The following is a 20809-nucleotide window of genomic DNA, read 5'->3' on the forward strand; positions in this document are numbered from 1 at the left end:
CCGGACTGGTGTTCACCTGACGAGTTGATAGCGCTGCAGACGCATGTTCAGAGCATGGTGACCAAGAATGTCAAGCTTGTTGACGTAATCCAGGTGATGCTGGTTCGCCGGGTTCTTCCGTGCCAGCGCCGAAGCCGCCCTCTGTGGGAATTCAATTCGAAGAAGCACCAGACCTTGATAAGGCTCTTCGAGACTACCCACGAAGGCGCCTGGAAGTCTTTAAGGGCAACGAGAAGCCACCGGCCACGGACTCAGACCGTGGTCACGATTGTCAACACCCCGCCAACGAGGTATGTTATTTCTGACGTATCCCCAACTTAATTGTTTCGAGGATGATGTCTGAGCTTTTATTATTGCTCTTTTCAGGGCTGGACGGAGAGGGCGAAGCAGATCCAGTGTCCGGCTCCGCTGCCTGAAGAACCAGTCATCCCGCGTCTAGCAAAGATGCTAGTACCGGCGCCATATAAGGCGCCGGAGAAGAAGGCCAATAGAAGGCAAAGGGGGCCAAGAGTGGCCCCTGTTGCAAGGGCACTTCGGACGCGACGTCCGAAGACGACGAAGCTCATTCTTCTGTCCCTGAGGACAATGACGAGGAAGAGGAGGAGGAGGAAGAAAACAACCCTCCCCCTGAGGAGAGGAAGAAGAAGAGGGCGGCTTCGGCGCATCTGGAGACGGAAACGCCCAAGAAGGGGAAGGGCGTCCCAGCCGTCAACACTGCGTGGGACGTTGAAAGCAGTCTGGAACGACGCCCCCGCACTAAGCCCCAGGCCGCATCGTAAGTGACATGGCTCGCTCGTGCGCACATCCGGCCCTTTCTCTCCATTATCTTGACATAGTTAATTGTACTATTGCAGTCCGGCCCGCGACCTAATCCAACGATCCTCGTCTGGAGGTTCGTTGGCTCCGTCGGAGATGGCGAGCATGTCGCCACCGCCTGCTTACTCCCCCGGGGACAGGGACGACACCGAAGTGTTGTCCCGGAGAACCGCTCCGAAGGGAGGGGCCCAGGACGCTGTCCGGGAGGCGCCACAAGGCGAGACCTCCACTGCCGGACACATGGGGGAGCCGATCCCCATGGAAAATAGCGAAGAGGGCCGCATCCAGTTTGGCCCTCAGCCGAAGCTATGCTCGGTAGCTACTTCGGACTCGTGAGGTGGCTAGTGGAAGCCTGTCCGTGGCCGGACGTCTTCAAGCGCTCTGCCTGTATTGAAGGTGCCCGTATGGCCTTCGCTCGTTGCAAGATGTGGTGGGCAAAGACGAACGCCGTTGAAGTTGCCAGCGGGCCGCCAGAGGGCAAGGAGCACCGCACACCTGAGAGATATTTTGTGGATGTCATAGAAGGGTCTCGACTTGTGGCAGCTCAATGTTCACAGGACATTGTATTTGAATAAATGTATTCATGTTGCCCTTGCCTTGTATTATGGAAACAAAGCCTGTAATGTAATTTTGTTATGCTTTAATTGTTTCCTCCTGTGCGGCTGTGTTGTTTGTAACCTGAGGGTTGGCCAGTCGTCGGCTTCTGCCCTCGTGTAGGTAGTACGGAGGTGTTCGGGATGGAATCTAAACAATCTTGATCCAATTATATGGTCCTTTGAAGGAGTTGTTTAGCGCAACGAACAAGGCAATTAGACTATACAGCTTAAACGCCCTCACTTAGCCATAGGAGTTTTATAATAAAGCAAGTGCGCAGCCCCTGGTCCAAGCCAGGGAGCTATCAGCATCTGATCGGGAAGTGCCGATCCTTCGCATAACGCGGAAAAAATCTCCAACGATTTTGTAACCCTCGAACAGCTGACCGGCTCTTGCCGTATCATACAGTCAATTTTTGGCTTTCTATACTGTGGTGCTCATCCGGTCAAGGCCAGGGCACAATCGCAGTAGTTCTCCCTTTACTACCCTAGCCGATAGAGCGGAACGTAGGGTAGCAAGCACAGGAGCCGGGCAACCCAACTATTGACAAAAGACATGATTCGGAGCCAATGCATATAATGCTAAATTCAGGGTGCCGAACTTATATATAAGAATTGTTCGGACTTTGCTGCCATATTGTGGGGCGATAAGTAGGCCCTGGCGAATATGAAACGTACAAAAGAGTACCGATGCAACTGATAAGCAGATCGAAATAAAATGAAGTAAGAACCGGCGGATCTCGGGTAGGGGGTCCCGAACTGTGCATCTAGGATCGATGGTAACAGGAGACGGGGGACACGATGTTTACCCAGGTTCAGGCCCTCTCTATGGAGGTAATACCCTACTTCCTACTTGATTGATCTTGATGAATATGAGTGTTACAAGAGTTGATCTACCACGAGATCGTAATGGCTAAACCCTAGAAGTCTAGCCTATATGACTATGGTAATGTGTATATCTATCTGGACTACCCTCTTCGGTTTATATAGACACCGGAGAGATCTAGGGTTACATGGAGTCGGTTACATAAGAAGGAACCTTCGGTCACCAAGCTTGCCTTCCACGCCAAGTAGAGTCCAGTCCGGACACGGGTACAGTCTTCGGTCTTCATGCCTTCACAGCCCATCAGTCCGGCCCACGAATAACAGGACGGACGCCCGAGGACCCCTTAGTCCAGGACTCCCTCAGTAGCCCCTGAACCTGGCTTCAATGATGAGGAGTCTAGTGCGCAGATTTGTCTTCGGCATTGCAAGGCGGGTTCGCTCCTTCCGAACTCCAGAATAGTCTTCGGATGTAGTAAGTATATCCGGACCTGTGCATATAATTGCGGAGAATATAATATTCCATGAGTCCAATTTGCTGATAACTATTTATGACATCGTATCACGCCTGCCCGGTTACTATTTCCAACCGTTGGCTAGCACGTCGCCCCACGTCTCGGGACGCGGCTTTACTGGCACGTCTTGTCAAGGCAGAGATCATGTCCCCTTATTCACGGCATTTTCATTAATGCAGGCGTGGGTAACCCAACCGTTCCCTAGGTACAACTCTTTTGGGGATAGGTAAGTTTCGAGACCCAGGTGGAGACGCTCAGTATTTGGGGTCTTTATATAGGGACCCAGTCTCGTCTTTTCCTTTTGCGCTTGCTTCTTCCTCAACCCCAGCCACCTCGAGTTCAATCTCCACCAGCCCCAATCATGTCCGGATCCAGCCGTCCAGGCCGGTGGGTGGCTTCTTCTGTCATGGAGGAGGATATTGCAAAGCTCCGTGCGGCGAGGTATCTGACCTCAGAAATCCTTCATCGGCTCCCTACAAAGGGGCAGGTTATTCCTACCCCCAAATCCGGGGAGAGGGTAGTATTTGTATCCCACTTCCTCCACGGGTTAGGGTTCGCGCTTAACACCTTCGTCCCGGGGCTCGTGTTCTACTATGGGCTAGATTTTCACGATCTGGCCCCGGACTTTATTCTCCTCATCTCGACATTTATCGTCACGTGTGAGGCCTTCCTCCGGACTCCTCCGCACTTTGGTTTGTGGCTCAAGACCTTCGACGTGAGGCCGCAGGTGACAGAGGAGGAGCAGGCAGAGTGTGGCAGCGTCATAATAGGCAAGCTTGCCAGTGCGGTTTGGTTTGAGGGATCTTTCGCCAAGTCCTCTGACTTATGGCAGCAGGGGTGGTTTTATATCAACGAGCCGCGGGGCTCCAAGTGGGCGGCTACGCCTGCGTTCCGACCTGGCCCTCCAATTCAGCTTGCTTCATGGATCAATAAGGGATTGGACTGGGGACCCGTCAATGAAGTGCAAACTTTGCAAAGTCGTATCCGAAGCCTTACCGAGAAGGGCATCGATCTTGTGAACGTCATTCAAGTAATGCTAGTCCGCCGGATTCTGCCATGCCAGCGGTGGCCTCTCCATATGTGGGAGTTTAATCCAGAAGGGTGGCGGACTCTTCAACACTTCTTCGGCACTACGCATGAAGGAATGTGGAAATTATATTTCGGGGAGCGAGAGCAATGGCCGGACACCACCGAAGATGTTGGCCTTGACTGCAATCATCCGGACGCTTTGGTAAGTATTCAATCTCCCAACACCTTCCATTCAAGCATCTCTTGACAAGATACTGAACAATCCATCCCTATACAGGACTGGATAAAGAAAGCGGTGTTAATCTGGTGTCCGGCGCCCCTTCCCGAAGACTCTGCGACCGCCCTGCTGAGGAGAATGCTGATTTCGACACCGTACCAGGTGTCTGCGGAGGGGGGCGAGAGCGGGGAGCCCAGAGGTGATACCCGCCCTGAGGACAAATTAGACGCTGTGTTTGGGGAAACCGAAACCCTTTTGCCCAAGGGCAAAGGTGTAGAGGAAGCCCTCCGTGGCAAGAAGAGGGCCGCTTCCGAAGATCAGGAGGGGAAGCCTTTCAAGAGAGGAAAAATGCCATCGTCGGGCGGCTTGGGCCGGGCGAGCGATGCTGCCGTAGGGCTTTATGACGAGGACGAACCTCCGGCCAAACCGTAAGTGAAGCTGGGGCACTTTAAACGTACCTCGTTCTTTTCCTATTAGTGAAGTAATCATCGTATGTACATCCACCCAGGTTAACGCTTGGTGTTTCTCAATCGTCCTCCTCCTTGGGAGACCTTCTTCCGGAGATGATGGAGAGTGACATGCCTTCTCCGGCCTCCTCGCCCAACAGGGGGGATGATACCATGGTATCGTCCCGAAGGGCTCCTCCCGATCGTCCAGCGGTGCAGGAAATGAAGAAGGCGTTACCCAAAGGTGGTGCCTCTGTCACTCAAGGTTCGGGAATCAAGAATGACGGCCCCTAACTGTCCGGTTTACAGCCGGAGAAGGTTCTGGAGGCGAGTAAGTGGATTCCTTCAAGGGAATGCCGTACCCCGGCGGCGGTTTCCGAAGACCCCGGAGCACTGGAAATGCTGACGGACATGCTATGACAAGCATCCATTTCAGAGGAGCACCGTGCCTTGATGGTTACGGTGGTCGAAAAGGTTCTATCCGCGAAGAGCAGATTTAACGAGGCCTTCTCGAGCCTTCTAAGAGGTTTTGAGGTTTGTGATATAGTTTTGTGAATTGAATAATATTGACAGAATGCACCTGTTGTATATGTTGTAGCCCCTGAGACTCGGATTGCCTTCCGAAGGAAGCGATTGGGGGATCAAAAGTATATGCTTAGGTACTAACCTTGATTCAACTTGGAATACAGGCTGCCTCCCCTCCTGCGGCTACCCGAAATACGGAAGTGGCCGAACTGCAGCGAAAGCTGGATATTGCGGAAGATGACATTGTATTGATCAATAGGTGTCCTGACGACTCGCAAGGTATATATTTCGAGCATTCCTTACACCAATGTGCTTGTAATTTAGGCCTGACGCCGAAAAGAGTTTTATATGAAATGTGCATGAGTGCAGATGGTGCTGCCGCCGTTGAAGCTCTTTGGGCGGAGCTAGCCCGGGCCAGGGAGCAGGCCCGGTGTAGTGATGCGGCTGCCAGGAAGGCATCGGCTGATCTAAGAGCCAAACAGGCAGCTCGGCGCCAAAATGAGGAGAAAATATCCGCACTGGCGCTTGAATTGAAGAATACTGCCAGCCGTGTGAATACCTCGAGAAGGAAAATAAAGCCAAAATGGTTGAACTAGATAAGGCTGTACGAGAGGCGAGTGAAGCTCGGTCTGAATCTAGGGCAGCTCGTGAAGAGATTCGGCAGGCTAAGGAGATAGCGGCTGGTAAGCCCTTTTTGCTTCAGACTAAGTTTGGCGATCCGGACTATGCTCAGCAGAACCAGGTCTGGAGTTCTCCGGCTGAATTTTTGGACTTGCCGAAGAGTTCTTCCTATGCGGCGCAATTTTACCAAGCACAAGAGGGGTATGCAACGGAGAAGCTTTTCTGGTCACAATTTGGCGCATCAAAGCGCCCTCTTTTGCTGAATGAACAGATGTCCCAGTGGGCCGAGCTTCATAGGATATCCGGCGACGCCATGAAGAACGTCATAATCCGGTCGTGGCCCAATGAGCCTATTCCGAAGAGCTACTTCGGCCTGGTGCGGCGTCTTGTTGATGCAGTGTCGTGTATCGATGCTGCGAAGCGGTCGGCGTGCATTAAAGGTGCACGGATGGCCTTTGCTCGAGTCAAGATGTTCTGGGGGAAGATGAAGGCTGTCGATGTTGCGGCGAAGAGTCCGCCCAAGGGCAAGGACCGTAGTGAGCCGGAGCATTATTTTGAAGACGTCGTGGAAGCCGCCCGCCGGATAGAGGGTCGATGCTCGAAGAACATAATGTTCGAGTGAGATGTATTAGAATTGTAGAAGACAATTGTATAATTGATCTATTTTTTTGCTCACAAACTTGAATTCCTCCTGTGCGGCCGTTTTAATATAATCTGAAAGTTTTCCAGTCGTCGACTTCAGCCCCCTCATAGGAAGTACGGGGGTGTTCGGAAAAGCATTTAATCACTCTTTATCCAACGTCTTGGTCCTTGGAGGTGATAATGCAGCGAACCAAGCAATCGGACTATAAGGCGTTAACACTTTCACTTAGCCATAGGAGTTTTATGGTGGGGCTACGACATAGCCCCTAGTATGTATGCGAGTATGTATGCGGCGTATAGTGCCTTACATATTTGATCTAAAAAAGATCCCTCGTGTGACACGGAGAATCGCTAAGGATTCCAAGAAGTCGTCAAGTGGTTGACCAGCTCTCGCCGCATCATGACAGTCAGTTTTCGGCTTTCTCTACTGAGGTGCTCATCCGGTTTAGACCAGGGCACAATCGCAGTAGTTCTCCCTTTACTACCCTAGCTGATAGAGTGGAACGTAGGGTAGCAAGCACAGGAGCCGGGCAACCCAACTATTGACCCAAGACAATGATTCAGAGTTGATGCATATAAGGCCAAACTTGCGACGCCGAAGTACGCTATAGAGCTGTTCGGACTTTTACTGACAACTCATTCGTTCCCATACCGAGCCCCTGGCAGGGTATGCCGAGGTGCATCTGTAAAGCAGCCGTTGAGGCCGTACTCATTGTTGAAAGAGTATGAAAGATTAGTTCGGGTGAGGTTTGCTGGGAGCGGAGCAATATGCCAATGATAAATTTATGTGTATATATATAAAAAAGGAAACCACAAACCCGGCTATTTGACATGCTCGGGGTCGGGATCAGAGGAAAAAGGGCATAGTATAGGCTCGGAATAAAGAGTGCGGTCTACAAAAAGTTATTTTGGACCTCCTGTCGCACGTCTGCGCCGCCCGTCCTCGGGAAGGGGAATCTTTAACGGAATTAGCCCCTTAGGTGAGTGTATGGATCCGAACTCCGATAGAGTCAGTTGTAGATGTTGTCCTGTTGGTTACCTATTCTTAAGAGATGATACAGAAAAATAAGGAAAATAGATAAAAAATGTTACGGGAATGCTCGCAGCGTTGTCCGTATTGTGCTTCCGCCGATGCCCATGGTATCTTGAGTGCGTAGTGATGTACGCGTGGTGTAAATCCTGCCAGTATAGTTGGTGGGTGGCGGAAGCCGAACTGCTATTTCCATTCCGAGAGTGGTCGAACTTCAGAGGGAAACTGTTTCTGGCCCCTAGTGTTCGGCCGGCGAGCCGCTCCATCGTCTTTATCGCACGGTGGCCTCCTCCCCTTGTGATCGGTGTTAAGCTTGCCTGCCTGCTTGAGGACCCAACAGTTTCTGTTGGTATGATTAGTTGGCTTATCAGGGTTACCGTGAATCTGACAAGGTCGGTCCAATATCCTGTCAAGGGTGGATGGTCCATCCTGGTTTGCCTTTAGTGGCTTTTTCCGTTGACCGGGTTTCGGATTGTGAAATCCGGCGTTGACCGCTGTGTCGCATAATCTTTCAGTATTATTACGATTGTTGTGTTCAGTTCGTTGTGGCTTGCCGTTGTCGTCTCGGATTTCGGAAGTGCCCGGGTCGCTGGCGTTGTTGCTTTTATGAGCGAGCCAGTTGTCTTCTCCCGCACAAAAGCGAGTCATTAGAGCGGTAGGGGCTGTCATGGATTTGGGTCCTTTCTGGCCGAGGTGACGCGCTAGTCATTCATCCCGGACGCTATGTTTGAAGGCCGCGAGGGCTTCTACGTCCGGACAGTCGTCAATTTGGTTCTTTTTGACTAAGAACCTAGTCCAGAGCTCCCTGGCTGACTCGCCGGGCTCCTGGGCAATATGAATTAAGTCATCGACATCTAGTGGCCGGACATATGTTCCTTGGAAGTTGTCTCGAAAGGCGTCCTTCCAAATCTTCCCAGTTGCCAATAGAATTTTCTGGCAAACTGTTTAGCCAGTACCGAGCTGGCCCTTTAAGCTTGAGAGGTAGGTATTTAATGGCATGAAGGTCGTTTCCGCGAGCCATGTGAATATGGAGGAGGTAATCCTCAATCCATACCGCGGGATCTGTTGTTCCATCGTATGATTTGATGTTAATGGGTTTAAACCCGTCTGGAAATTCATGCTCCATTACCTCGTCAGTGAAGCAGAGGGGGTGTGCGGCTCCTCTATGTTGGGCCAAACTATGAAGCACCTCCGGCGGACTCCGTTTACGGTGTTCGGACCAGGCGTGGTCGGCTCTGTTGTGTCCGAATAGGTAACCCTCATCACCGATCGGGGCATGTCCCCGCGATCTGTATACTGATTTTGTGTGTCCTGTTCTGCCCTCTAGGTCTTGTTGGATGTCGTGAGTATTCCCCCGAGCTGTTTTGTTCTTGTTTGGACGGCCGGATGGGTTGGTATGGTGCTCTGCTTGGGCTGCTGCTTTATCCGGACCGAACTATGGTCGGCCTACCGCATTGTTCGATGGTGGTGTGGGCTCCAATGCCCTGCCATCATTTTGAGGGAGCCACCTACTCTTGGGGTGGCTTATGTCTGGGCCGCTAAGGCCATATTCTTCGGCGGCCAAGACCTCGGTCCATCTATCATTGAGCAAATCTTGGCTCGCTTGAAGCTGCAGCTGCTTCTTCCTTAGGCTCCTTGCAGTAGCTATGAGCCGGCGTTTAAAGCTCTCCTGTTCGAGAGGTTCCTTAGGCACAATAAAATCCTCGTTGCCGAGGGTCTCTTCTTCCTCGGAGAGTGGGACATAATTGTCATCCTCCGAGTCGCCATATGTGGCCTGTTCATCAGGGCTGTCTTGCCCTCCTTCCTGTTCCTCCTCTTCGAATCCTACCTCGACAGGGCCTTCATTGTCCGGAGTATTATCTTCTCTGGTGCTAGTATTGTTTTCTCTTGAGCGACGTGACTTAGAGTGGCGCCGGGCGCGCCGATGTTCGGGCTGTGTACCATGAGGTTTATCTTTGACTGGGTCCTCCTTGTCATCGTCGAGAGCGTCGTTGGGTGTGTCTACCATATACACGTCGTACCATGAAGTGGCCATCCCGCGTCTAGCGGGTAGTGAGTTCTGGCCTTGCCCCTCATCGTCGTCCATACCGTCGATGTCTTCGGAGCCGGGGCCAAGCGTGTTGGTTGGGTCTTCGACAGTGGCTATGAAGTGGGTGGCAAGTGGGAAGCAAAATTCTCCATCATCCGCCGCAAGTTCGAACCGAACATAGTTCGGCGGCGATTCGCCTGCCAGGGATAGGTTTTTTAGTGAATTTAGTATGTCGCCCATGGGTGAGTGTTAGAATACGTCTGCGGCGCTGAACTTGAAGATCGATAACCGATTGAGTTCGGCATCCGCGGAATCGCAGGGTTCGGAACTTGTCGCCGGAGACGAGTCCGGGGTTCCGTTGATGCAGATATCATATGAAGTAAAATCCATGTGCGGCTCCAACGCCACGGGATCAGCAGCCTCCGTGATGGGTTTGAGCTTCCCATCTTCGGATGACTCGATCTGCTTCAGATCTAAGGCCGGAGTTGTTGCAGGAGCTATCTCCTGGATGGGGCCCGATGACAGGTTTAGACCATGCTCATCGGGGCGAAGGGGCGCGGTGGCCGCGGTTTCGAATCCGTTGAAGATCAAGTCTGCATGGATGTCCGCGATGTAGTTCAAGCTCCCAAATATGACCTGACGGCCAGGGGCGTAGCTATCGATCTGCTCCAGATGGCCAAGGGAGTTGGCCCGCAGTACGAAGCTGCCGAATACGAAGATCTGTCCGGGGAGGAAGGTTCCTCCTTGGATAGCGTCATTATCGACGATTGAAGGGGCCATCGAACCTTTCGTCGACGGCCCTGTGGAACTCTCAATGAAAGCACCAATGTCGGTGTCAAAACCGGCGGATCTCGGGTAGGGAGTCCCGAACTGTGCGTCTAGGATCTATGGTAACAGGAGACGGGGGACACGATGTTTACCCAGGTTCGGGCCCTCTCTATGGAGGTAATACCCTACTTCCTGCTTGATTGATCTTGATGAATATGAGTGTTAGAAGAGTTGATCTACCACGAGATCGTAATGGCTAAACCCTAGAAGTCTAGCCTGTATGACTATGGTAATGTGTATATCTATCTGGACTACCCTCTCTGGTTTATATAGACACCGGAGAGATCTAGGGTTACATGGAGTCGGTTACATAAGAAGGAATCTTCGGTCGCCAAGCTTGCCTTCCACGCCAAGTAGAGTCTAGTCCGGACACGGGTACAGTCTTCGGTCTTCATGCCTTCACAGCCCATCAGTCCGGCCCACGGATAACAGGACGGACGCCCGAGGACCCCTTAGTCCAGGACTCCCTCAGCGGCGGCGGCTGGAATCGCTGCTACAGCAGGGATGCGGGCAGGGCCAGCTAGGTACATGCAGAACTCATGTGGGTACAGCCCAAGCAGGAAGAGGCCAGTTGGTGGGCTAGAGCGGCCCGTGCGTGGGTACTAGGGAGGCCTGCTGGTTGCGTGCCGCGTGCCCAGGCGGGGCCGCAGTGACAGCGTGTGGCGCACCGGGGAGGTCTAGTGTGTGGGCTACAAGCGTGACATGCGTTAGCTTCTAGAGACACGTACAAAGCTAAGTCAAGGCTGAGATTTGTTGAGGAAAAAATGATTCGTAATGCCACCTGTTTAGACATGTTCACCTGTTTAGTTTCTATATCATACATGTGAATTATGCAATCTCGTCTCTTTTAGCCGGCCATAATATATGTGAAATATGCAATGACATCCTGTTTAACCAGGCATCATATATTTGAATAATATCTTGCCCATCCTTTTCTTCATTACATTTTGATTTGTCGACAATGTTTGTACATTTAACTACTCTTCCTACGAATCAACCATTTGAGTGGGCGATGGAAAAATCTGGAGTGAAAACAAGGTCTTCAGAGCAGACTGTGCTACCTATCGAAGCAGATCTCTTGCTGGGTCCTGATATCTCCTCAGAGATGGATTCCGAGACAGATGACCAGTCCTATTCCCCCACTGAGGTGTATGGTCTAACTTGGCACGGTTATACTGCTCATATCATGCGTATGGTGTGTTGCATTGCATAGTTTAGACATCAAATACGCAATATTCAACACCATATTCTTAGTTCAGACACCATATATGTGAATGCCCTCTACTTAGTATATAAATCACACGTGTGAATTATATCATGCGCTCCTGATTACTTAGATAATATGTATGTGAACTATGTCATGCCAACCTATTTACTAAGGACATCATATAATTATCTCATGCCATCATGTTTAGTTAGTCATCATATCTTTGAAATATGTCATGCTATGCTATCCAGTTTAGATAGACATCATATATGTCAAATTATGTCATGCTATGCTTTTTAGTTAAACAATATACATGTGAACTATTTCATGCCCTCTTTTTCCCACACTATCTATTGCATTTATCTAACCCCAACCCCAGCAGATAGTAACCCAGTTCCAGTTGACACAACACCATCTCCAGCACAGTTGACAAAAGAGCAGTTAGTATGGCAGCTCCAGTGCCCAAAGCGCCAGTACTACCACGGCGAACCCCAACTCCACCATTTAGTACACCTATTCCTGTGGATGAAGCACAACCAACAATTCGTAGTTTTGCATCTATCGCATTTGATGTTGCTAAATCCTATGTGTGTATCTTCCCATCTTGGAAATATTATACTAAAGATGAAGGAAAAAGCCAGTTGTAGGTGTTCGTCCAGGAGTTATGTGTAAGTAATGTTATTCATGGCAAATACTTTGCTTTGTCCCATACATTCTACCTACATGCTGGTTATAATATAACAAATGTTCCCATTTTTCTCTATAGAGAAGGACCGATTTGGAAACTTAGGATGAGGTAACCTGTGCTAATACCTCTGCTATCTTCCAGAATGCTTGGTGGCAGTAACGGAGTTACCTGAAGAAAATGTACTTCACTGGCAAAGAAGGTCATCAAATTCCCTTACTTTCTCCGGAGACACATTTATGGGACGATGACTGGGAACGCCTTGTTTTGTACTGGTCCCGAACCAAGAATGTGGTAAGGTCTATGAGCTCATTTTCTATTTTGAAGTACTATATGCCTGCATCTTACTGTACTCTGTTCATGTAGAACAAGTGCTTAAACTTGAAGAAGAATTCTTCTCATTTAAGATTCCATTGCTATGGTGCATACTGCTTTGCTCTTGTATCACTGTATTTACTCATACAAACTTGTTTTTAAATTGAAGGTCCAATCGAAACTCCAATGGCACAACAAGTATGTTTAAACATGTTTCTTTAACAGGTTTGCTCTTCTAAATTGCTCTGTTGATTTCAATTCCAATTGTGTATAAAATTGACTTCTCATATCATGCACATTACTAGCATCACAATAGAGCCAATAGTGTTGTTGTACATGTATACATGTGTTACCCATCTGAAATCTTGTTGTGCCGTCTAGTTTCCCACACTTGTATTCTTTCAATGCTGCTTTGTCTTGAACTGATATGATTTGAACCGTGTCTCTATTTTGATTTGGCAAGACAATGCAGTGACCATAGGACATAGATATATGTTTGTTTGGTGCTTTTATTATGTACTACTTGGCAATAGAAGACTTGGTAGTTTAATCCTGTCCACCTTACTACTGAACTGGTTCACCGAAATGAGTTTCATATACTACATGCTAAATCTGTTATGTGTCTGCTTGTTTCTTCTTTTAGAATGCTGACAGAATATTTGGGAAGAGTACCTTATTAAGCAATGGTAAAGGAAGTAATGCAGATAAGGTTCAGGATAGTGAGACATCCTTGTTGGTCTCCAACAAAGTTGATAAAACAGCCAAGGAAAACTATCTTGAAGACAGTGAGACAACCCCAAAGTCATGTCTTGATGTAGTGTTCGAGTTACTGGCCACTACCGTTTGGCGCAAGCTCTTCGAACTCACTGTCTGAATCAGTTCAGTTTCTTGAGTGTCAAGTACAAGCTGAAAGACATTGACCAGCTGTGTTGCAGGCATTGGTTGAGAAAGAGAGATTGAAGACCCAGGCGCTTTTGGAGGAGGCAAAAAGGGAGGCGGCGGAGAGGGAGAGGGAGATGGAGGAGACGACGGCTAAGCTGTTGGAGGAGGAGAGGAACCGGAACGACAACGCTAATCGGGCCCTATACGAGCTCATCTTGGTACGTTTCTCGTGCATATTAGCCCAATCATGCACGTAATGTTCGCATTACTATCTAATATGACTGACTCGTGAGAACCAAATGTGCAGATCATGTGCGAGAAAAACGGTCAGGCCCCTCCGCCGATGCCCCAGATTGCTCGGGCAACCACGGTGAGTTTGATTTGAATGGTCGTTAGTTACTACTATTCACATTTCAGTTTGCGAACTTGCTAACGAGACATTATTGGAAATGATCTTTGGTGCAGCATGGCTCCCGACAAGCTTCGACCAATCCTTCTGCGTCTGCCAATGCCGGAACCCCGACCGGTCCTTCACCTCCGTCTGGCACTGGCGCAGCCCCGACCATTCCTACACATCCGTGATAACGGTATTTTTCTTCTTATTTAGCCTGTTTAGTCCATTTTTGACATAATTTATCCTATTTAGTCCACAAATGACATAATAAGATGAAGAAAATCAAGGAAGAGGAAGGAAAGAAGGAATAGGAAGAAAAGAAGAAGAAGAAGACTAGAAGAAGAAGAACTCTTCTTCTAGTTTTCTTCTTCTTCTTCTTCTTCTTCTTCTCCAAAATGAAGTTAGCTCTAAGTTATATCAAAAATGGCATAATATGCTTAGTTAGGTCAAAAATGGCATAATTAGCTAGGTAAGCTCAAAAATGGCATTTTTCTTCTTATTTAGCCTATTTAGTCCATTTATGACATAATTTAGCCTATTTAGTCCACAAATGACATAATAAGATGAAGAAAATCCAGGAAGAGGAAGAAAAGAAGGAATAGGGAGAAAAGAAGAAGAAGAAGAAGAAGAAGACGAAGAAGAAGAAGAAGAAGAAGAAGAAGAAGAAAAGAAGAAGAAAAAGAAGAAGAAGTTAGCTCTAAGTTATATAAAAAATGGCATAATATGCTTAGTTCACTCAAAAATGGCATAATTAGCTAGGTTAGCTCCATTTTACCTAAGTATGCTTACTTCTTCTTCTTCATTTTCTTCTTCTTCTTCTTCTTCTTCTTCTTCTGATTCTAGTCTTCTTCTTCTAACTTCCTTGTTTCCCATTTTCTAGATTTAATTCACTATATGGAAGCTTGCATGGATGAGTGCTTGTTTCCCTTTTTTTTGTTTGTATCGATGAAAAATGTGGACCTTATTATATGGATGCATGGAACAATGTGTTGGATGGACATTGTGATGTTAATGTAATATGTATGGATGGAACTCTGTTTCTTATTATGTATGTATGTTGTCATGGTGGAGCTATGTGTTGGATACATCATATGTCTGCTGTGCATGTGAAAAAAATATATATGTATATCTATGTGTGAGTTCCTGTGAAATTAAATGGATTCATATAAAAACAGGGGATATGTAGCCTCTTTGCCGTCTGCTAGCAGACAGCGAAGCTCTTCGCCGCTGCTAGCGGATAGCAAAGAGGACACGTGGCAGCTACCTGTAAAAACTGGGAACACTGGCTGCCTAGTTGGTCACTTTGCCGTCTGCCAGCAGACGACAAAGATTCAATCAAATCACTTTGCCGTCCGCTGGCAGACGGCATAGCGGGCCATGTGGCAGCTTCCCAATGCTGCCTAGCTGAGCTCTTTGCCGTCTGTCAGCGGACGGCAAAGAGCTTTGACTCTTTGCCGTCCGCTGGCAGACAGCAAAGAGCGCCGTTAACCCCCTGACGGCTCTCACGCCACCCCACTGCCGTCTGTTGTGTTTGCCATCTGCTGGCCTTGGATGGCAGACGACACAATCCTTTGCTGGCACGTGTTCAGACGGAAAATTTGCCGTCTGCTGGCGGACGGCAAAGAAGTTTGCCGTCCGTGATCTATGCCTTTGCCGTCTGCCATGGCAGACGGCAAAGAAGCTGATTCCAGTAGTGATGTTAGCCGCTGCCACCTGTTGGCCAATACCCTCCTAAGCAGATGCATGGACAGGCTGCCTGGCCTGGTCCTCCACAGAATATGCAAGTACCATCTCCAATGCAACAACACCTTCAATACAGGCTTCCAGGGATGCCCCCGCCACAAACGGTGAGTCGATGCCTGTTCTTGATTTTGGTCCATGTGCTTGTCCTCATTATTGAGTCTTATGTGCTTTTGTGCGTTTTGATGGATGATCAGAAAAATATCTCTCTGATGTTCACTACTAGGAGGGTGAGGGATTGGATTTAACTGTTCACCTGTTAGTTTATTGGTTCAAATTTACTGTTATGCCATTGCGTATCCTCCTCAAGCAGTAGAAAAAGCTTGTGTCTAGTCCTTGTTACCCGCCTGCTGAGTCCTCTACATGATTACTAGTAATAATTACCTAGGCATTCATTATTTACTTCATCATCATGTATCTTCTGTTCGCGCTAGAAGTATACACAGGACCAAGTGTTGCCTCCTTTACTGTCAAGGTTAATTTGGAGGTGATTTCTTCTGTTGTTGACTCGCCGATGGTTAAGTTTCAAGAACAGTTTTAATGGAGTGGACAACCAGAATTTCTCATTTTCTTACACGAAGCCTGCCTGTATTGCCCTCGATATACTACATTTGGAGTTTGGCTGTGTTGTTGTAGTAGATTTGATTTTACACATACAACTAATATTTGTCATGGCACTCCTATTAAGTAATTCCACTCTTGATACTCTCTAGAACATGTTTCTTGAATTGCAGACTCTCAATTTGCAACTAGACTATGGTACTGTCATGTTTACTGAATTCCTTGCCTTGATTTGATTTTCCCCAGAAAGTAGAACCAAGGAACCAGGCATATGCTCCTCGTTGTCCTCGACCTCCAAGGGCGCAGGCCCCCAGCCTTGGCTTCTTCCGCGACTATCGCACCAACCTCGGCACCCAACCCCCTAGAGCCGTTGCCAGTGCCAATTCCCAAGGTCCCGTCCGCCTCATGTCCTTTCTGCTTTGATTCTCTTTATATTATATTAGCCTTGCTGGGCAGTCGATGAGATGGAGGGTTACATTAATACTAAAAAAATCTTGTTCGAAACCTCTGTTTCTCTCTTTAGATTAAGATTGAAAAGAAACAAGTATGTGCAAGCAACAGTCGGTAGGTTCTTGGCTATGTATGTCGATGCTTCTTTCTTGGCAATGTTTCGTAATTGCAGATTTTGTTTTTTTCATGTAATCTATCGACCAACACATAGCTTGCTGCTCCATGGATAAAACTATGAGATCAGATGATTCATCATGATGATTTTTCTGCCAATTCAGATCTCTTGTCCGGGACACGTTGGTCAGCCTTGAGCGTTGGCTGTAGAAGTTCTTCGCCAACACGGTCGTGCCCATCGCAGAGTGCTTCGATCTGAAAGGCATCTCGAAGGCATAAAGATAGTACAGTTACACATACTGAATCTACGGGTCAGGTTTAGTTTGCTTTTACCTGATTATTTTCCATTTTCTTTCATTTTATTCTCAATATCTCCGAGATAACACCCTGTTATGGTAACAAGAGATCAATAGTAGTTTTCTCCACACCATCTTATGACAGATATGCCACCATGTTTGTTGAATCCAAGAATAAACTGAATGTGCTCTTCTTTATTAATCTTTTTGGAAGAATCAGACTGTAATAAACAAAATATGTTCAGATTTTCAGAATTATCTAAGAATCAGTCAACGATGATTATTGGCTTATTCTGAAGTAGCACTCTCTAAAATTGGACAGTAAGATCTATATTTACTGAGATTCAGAAAGTTGGCTTATCTTATGTTTGTTAGCTATGTAAAACTGTGTTAAGAAATATCATATTCCTTTATATTTCTTCTGAAATATATAGCTGATGCTATTCCATATCAACCATCCTAACCTGGATAATCAATATAATATGGCATATGTATGTCAATGTATTGTTATTACATATTTTGTATTTTCATGTAATTAACAACCAACACATAGCTTGATGCTCCATTGATAAAACTATGAAATCAGATCATTCATCATGATGATCTTTGTGCCAATTTTGATAATTTCAGTCCACTAATATTTCAGTTATATCAATCATGCATGGGTGTGAGTGGTTTCTATTTGGCAATGGGGCAATTTTATTTTCTTGTCATTCACCGTACAAGGACGATCACTAGTGCAAGTAGTGGGTATATTATGTGGTATTGATTTGTGCATCGATTTTGTTAAATCCCTAGCTCTCAACATATATAATCGTTCTACATATATAATTAAATATGTTTGTGTTGCTTGCAGTGAACAACCCAGGATCTCGAAAACATATGCCTTTTGCCACTGCTCTGCCAACCTAAGGGCTTGAAAACGGTGGTGTTGGACTTTTGCCACTGGGAATGTCTCAGGACAGATGCAACTTGTTAGGCCGCTGCCGCCACATGTTGGTCAATACCCTCATATGCAGATGCATGGGCAGGCTGCCTCGCCTGGTCCTCCATAGAGTATGCATGTACCACCTTCGATGCAACAGCAGCTTCAATACAGGCTTCCAGGGATGCCCCCTCCGCAGACGGTGAGTCAATGCCTGTGCTATGACCATTCATTCAAACAGAAGAAGAATGACAAGGCAAGGAAGGAAGGGCCAGTAATGAGTAATGGAAGCTGTTAGATTCATTCATGAGCTTATTTTTCTAGTTTGTGGTGGTGATGTTGTTGGGGAAATGATTTGGTATATGGGCTGTTCCATCTACTGTATAGACTGACTTGCACTTGGGGTGCATGAACGAATTTTGGAATGAACAACATGACTGCACCATTTTTGTTGATTTCGATTCTTGCCAACGCGTTATGCTGCCAAAATTTCTAGCCAAGACTTGTCCAATATTTGGCCTTCTTTGTAACAAAACCAAAACTTTTGGGTCTTCACTGCAAAATTTTTGGCCTTGCTTGTGAGAAAATCAGAACTTTTGGGTCTCCATCGATACGAAACCAAAACTTTTGTGAACTTTTACAATAGATCTAAATTTTTCCGCCAAAAATATATCATTTTTCTGTCCCTATACAAAAAATTGTGCTATTCCAGCAGCTTGTGTCTGGTTTTGGCCGGTTCAATTCAACCTGTGGTTGATAACCCACCCATGGCTCCCACTAGAAATATAAGGCACTAATGTGGACTGCGCAATGCATGGCAGGCTAAATCTTGATAAAATAGTTAGGGTTTATGAGATAATATTAATATAATAATTTGGTTGGGACATGTGTTTTAAAAGATTGCATCAATACATGATAACACTGGCCTAAGGGCAATTTAAGATCTCTTTGTTGTATAATTATTAGAATAAGTTTTGCTTTTGACTTTCTATTTTCACTTGTTTTTCTGTGCCTTAGTGCATCCAATCGTTTCTCTGACGAGCTCGGATTTGATAGCATAAAAGAACGATTTCTTGTTTGTTATGGACTTTGTAAACGAGATGTTTATGTGTTTTCCATGTTTCCAACTATAAATAAGCATTTTTTCTGACTTCCTACGAATCTTTAGGAAGACATTAGTCACCAAAAGTACCTGATGGAAGACATTGTAAGGCTCCCAGACATTACATTCATTTCCCTGGATATAATTGAAAATGATAATTCCTTTGGAGCCAGTTCATTCCATGTTCTCAGGAGATGTACTAGTTTAGAAAGTTGTCTCTTACATTTTGTGACACAACTAGGCACCCTGAGGTAATACTATCCTTACCGTTGTTTATCTAATATCTGAGTATACTACTAGAGTTGTGTCAAATATTATTGTACAAGATAGGTTATAGTTGGACTTGGTTTTGGACTGTGTGTAGACAAGGTAGGAGTTCTGTCCTAATAGGACACTTGTATCCCAGGCCTCTCATATATATCGGGGACAGACACATAATGTAACCTATGCCAACATAATATCACGGGCACGCGGGGGAGCCGGCGCGTGTGCCGGAGCCTGGGCGGCCAGGGTGCGGTATTGTAGCGGTGTCATGGGGAGGAGCGCCCGTAGTCAGGCCCCGGGGACGTAGCCATGATGGTGATGAAGGAAATATGCCCTAGAGGCAATAATAAAGTTGTTATTTATATTTCCTTATATCATGATAAATGTTTATTATTCATGCTAGAATTGTATTAACCGGAAACTTAGTACATGTGTGAATACATAGACAAAACAGAGTGTCCCTAGTATGCCTCTACTTTACTAGCTCGTTAATCAAAGATGGTTAAGTTTCCTGACCATAGACATGTGTTGTCATTTGATGAACGAGATCAAATCATTAGGAGAATGATGTGATGGACAAGACCCATCCGTTAGCTTAGCATAATGATCGTTTAGTTTTATTGCTATTGCTTTCTTCATAACTTATACATGTTCCTCTGACTATGAGATTATGCAACTCCCGAATACTGGAGGAACACCTTGTGTGCTATCAAACGTCACAACGTAACTGGGTGATTATCAAGATGCTCTACAGGTGTCTCTGATGGTGTTTGTTGAGTTGGCGTAGATCGAGATTAGGATTTGTCACTCCGTGTATCGGAGAGGTATCTCTGGGCCCTCTCGGTAATGCACACCACTATAAGCCTTGCAAGCAATGTGACTAATGAGTTAGTTGCGGGATGATGCATTATGGAACGAGTAAAGAGACTTTCCGATAATGAGATTGAACTAGGTATGAGGATACTGACGATCGAATCTCAGGCAAGTAACATACCGATGGCCAAGGGAATAATGAATGTTGTTATGCGGTTTGACCGATAAAGATCTTCGTAGAATATGTAGGAACCAATATGAGCATCCAGGTTCCATTGTTGGTTATTGACCGGAGATGTGTCTCGGTCATGTCTACATAGTTCTCGAACCCGTAGGGTCCGCACGCTTAATGTTCGATAACGATTTGTATTATGAGTTATGTGATTTGATGACCGAAGTTTGTTCGGAGTCCCGGATGAGATCATGGACATGACGAGGAGTCTCGAAATGGACAATAGGTAAAGATTGATATATTGGAAGGTAGTATTCAGACACCGGAAGGGTTCCGGAGTGTATCCAGTACATACCGGAGTACCGGAGGGGTTACCGGAACCCCTCGAGGAAAGATATGGGCCTTATGGGCCATAGGAGGGAGGCTAACCAGCCCACAAGGGCCTGGTGCGCCCCCCCACAAGGGAGGAGGCCTAATTGGACTTGGGAAGGGGGCGCCACCCCCTTTCCTTCTCCTACTCCTCTCCTTCCCCTTTTCCCCTCCGGTAGAAGGAAAAAGGGTGGGGCCGAATCCTACTAGGACTGGAGTCCTAGTAGGACTCCCCTCTCCCTGGCACGCCCCTTGTTGGCCGGCCTCCTCCTCCCCTCCTTTATATACGGAGGCAGGGGGGCACCCCAAAGGCACAACAGACAACCTCTTAGCCATGTGCGGTGCCCTCCTCCACAGTTACACACCTCGGTCATATCGTCGTAGTGCTTAGGCGAAGCCCTGCGCCG

The sequence above is a fragment of the Aegilops tauschii genome, chromosome 1 (assembly GCF_002575655.3).
Source record: "Aegilops tauschii subsp. strangulata cultivar AL8/78 chromosome 1, Aet v6.0, whole genome shotgun sequence".
NCBI lineage: Eukaryota > Viridiplantae > Streptophyta > Magnoliopsida > Poales > Poaceae > Aegilops > Aegilops tauschii.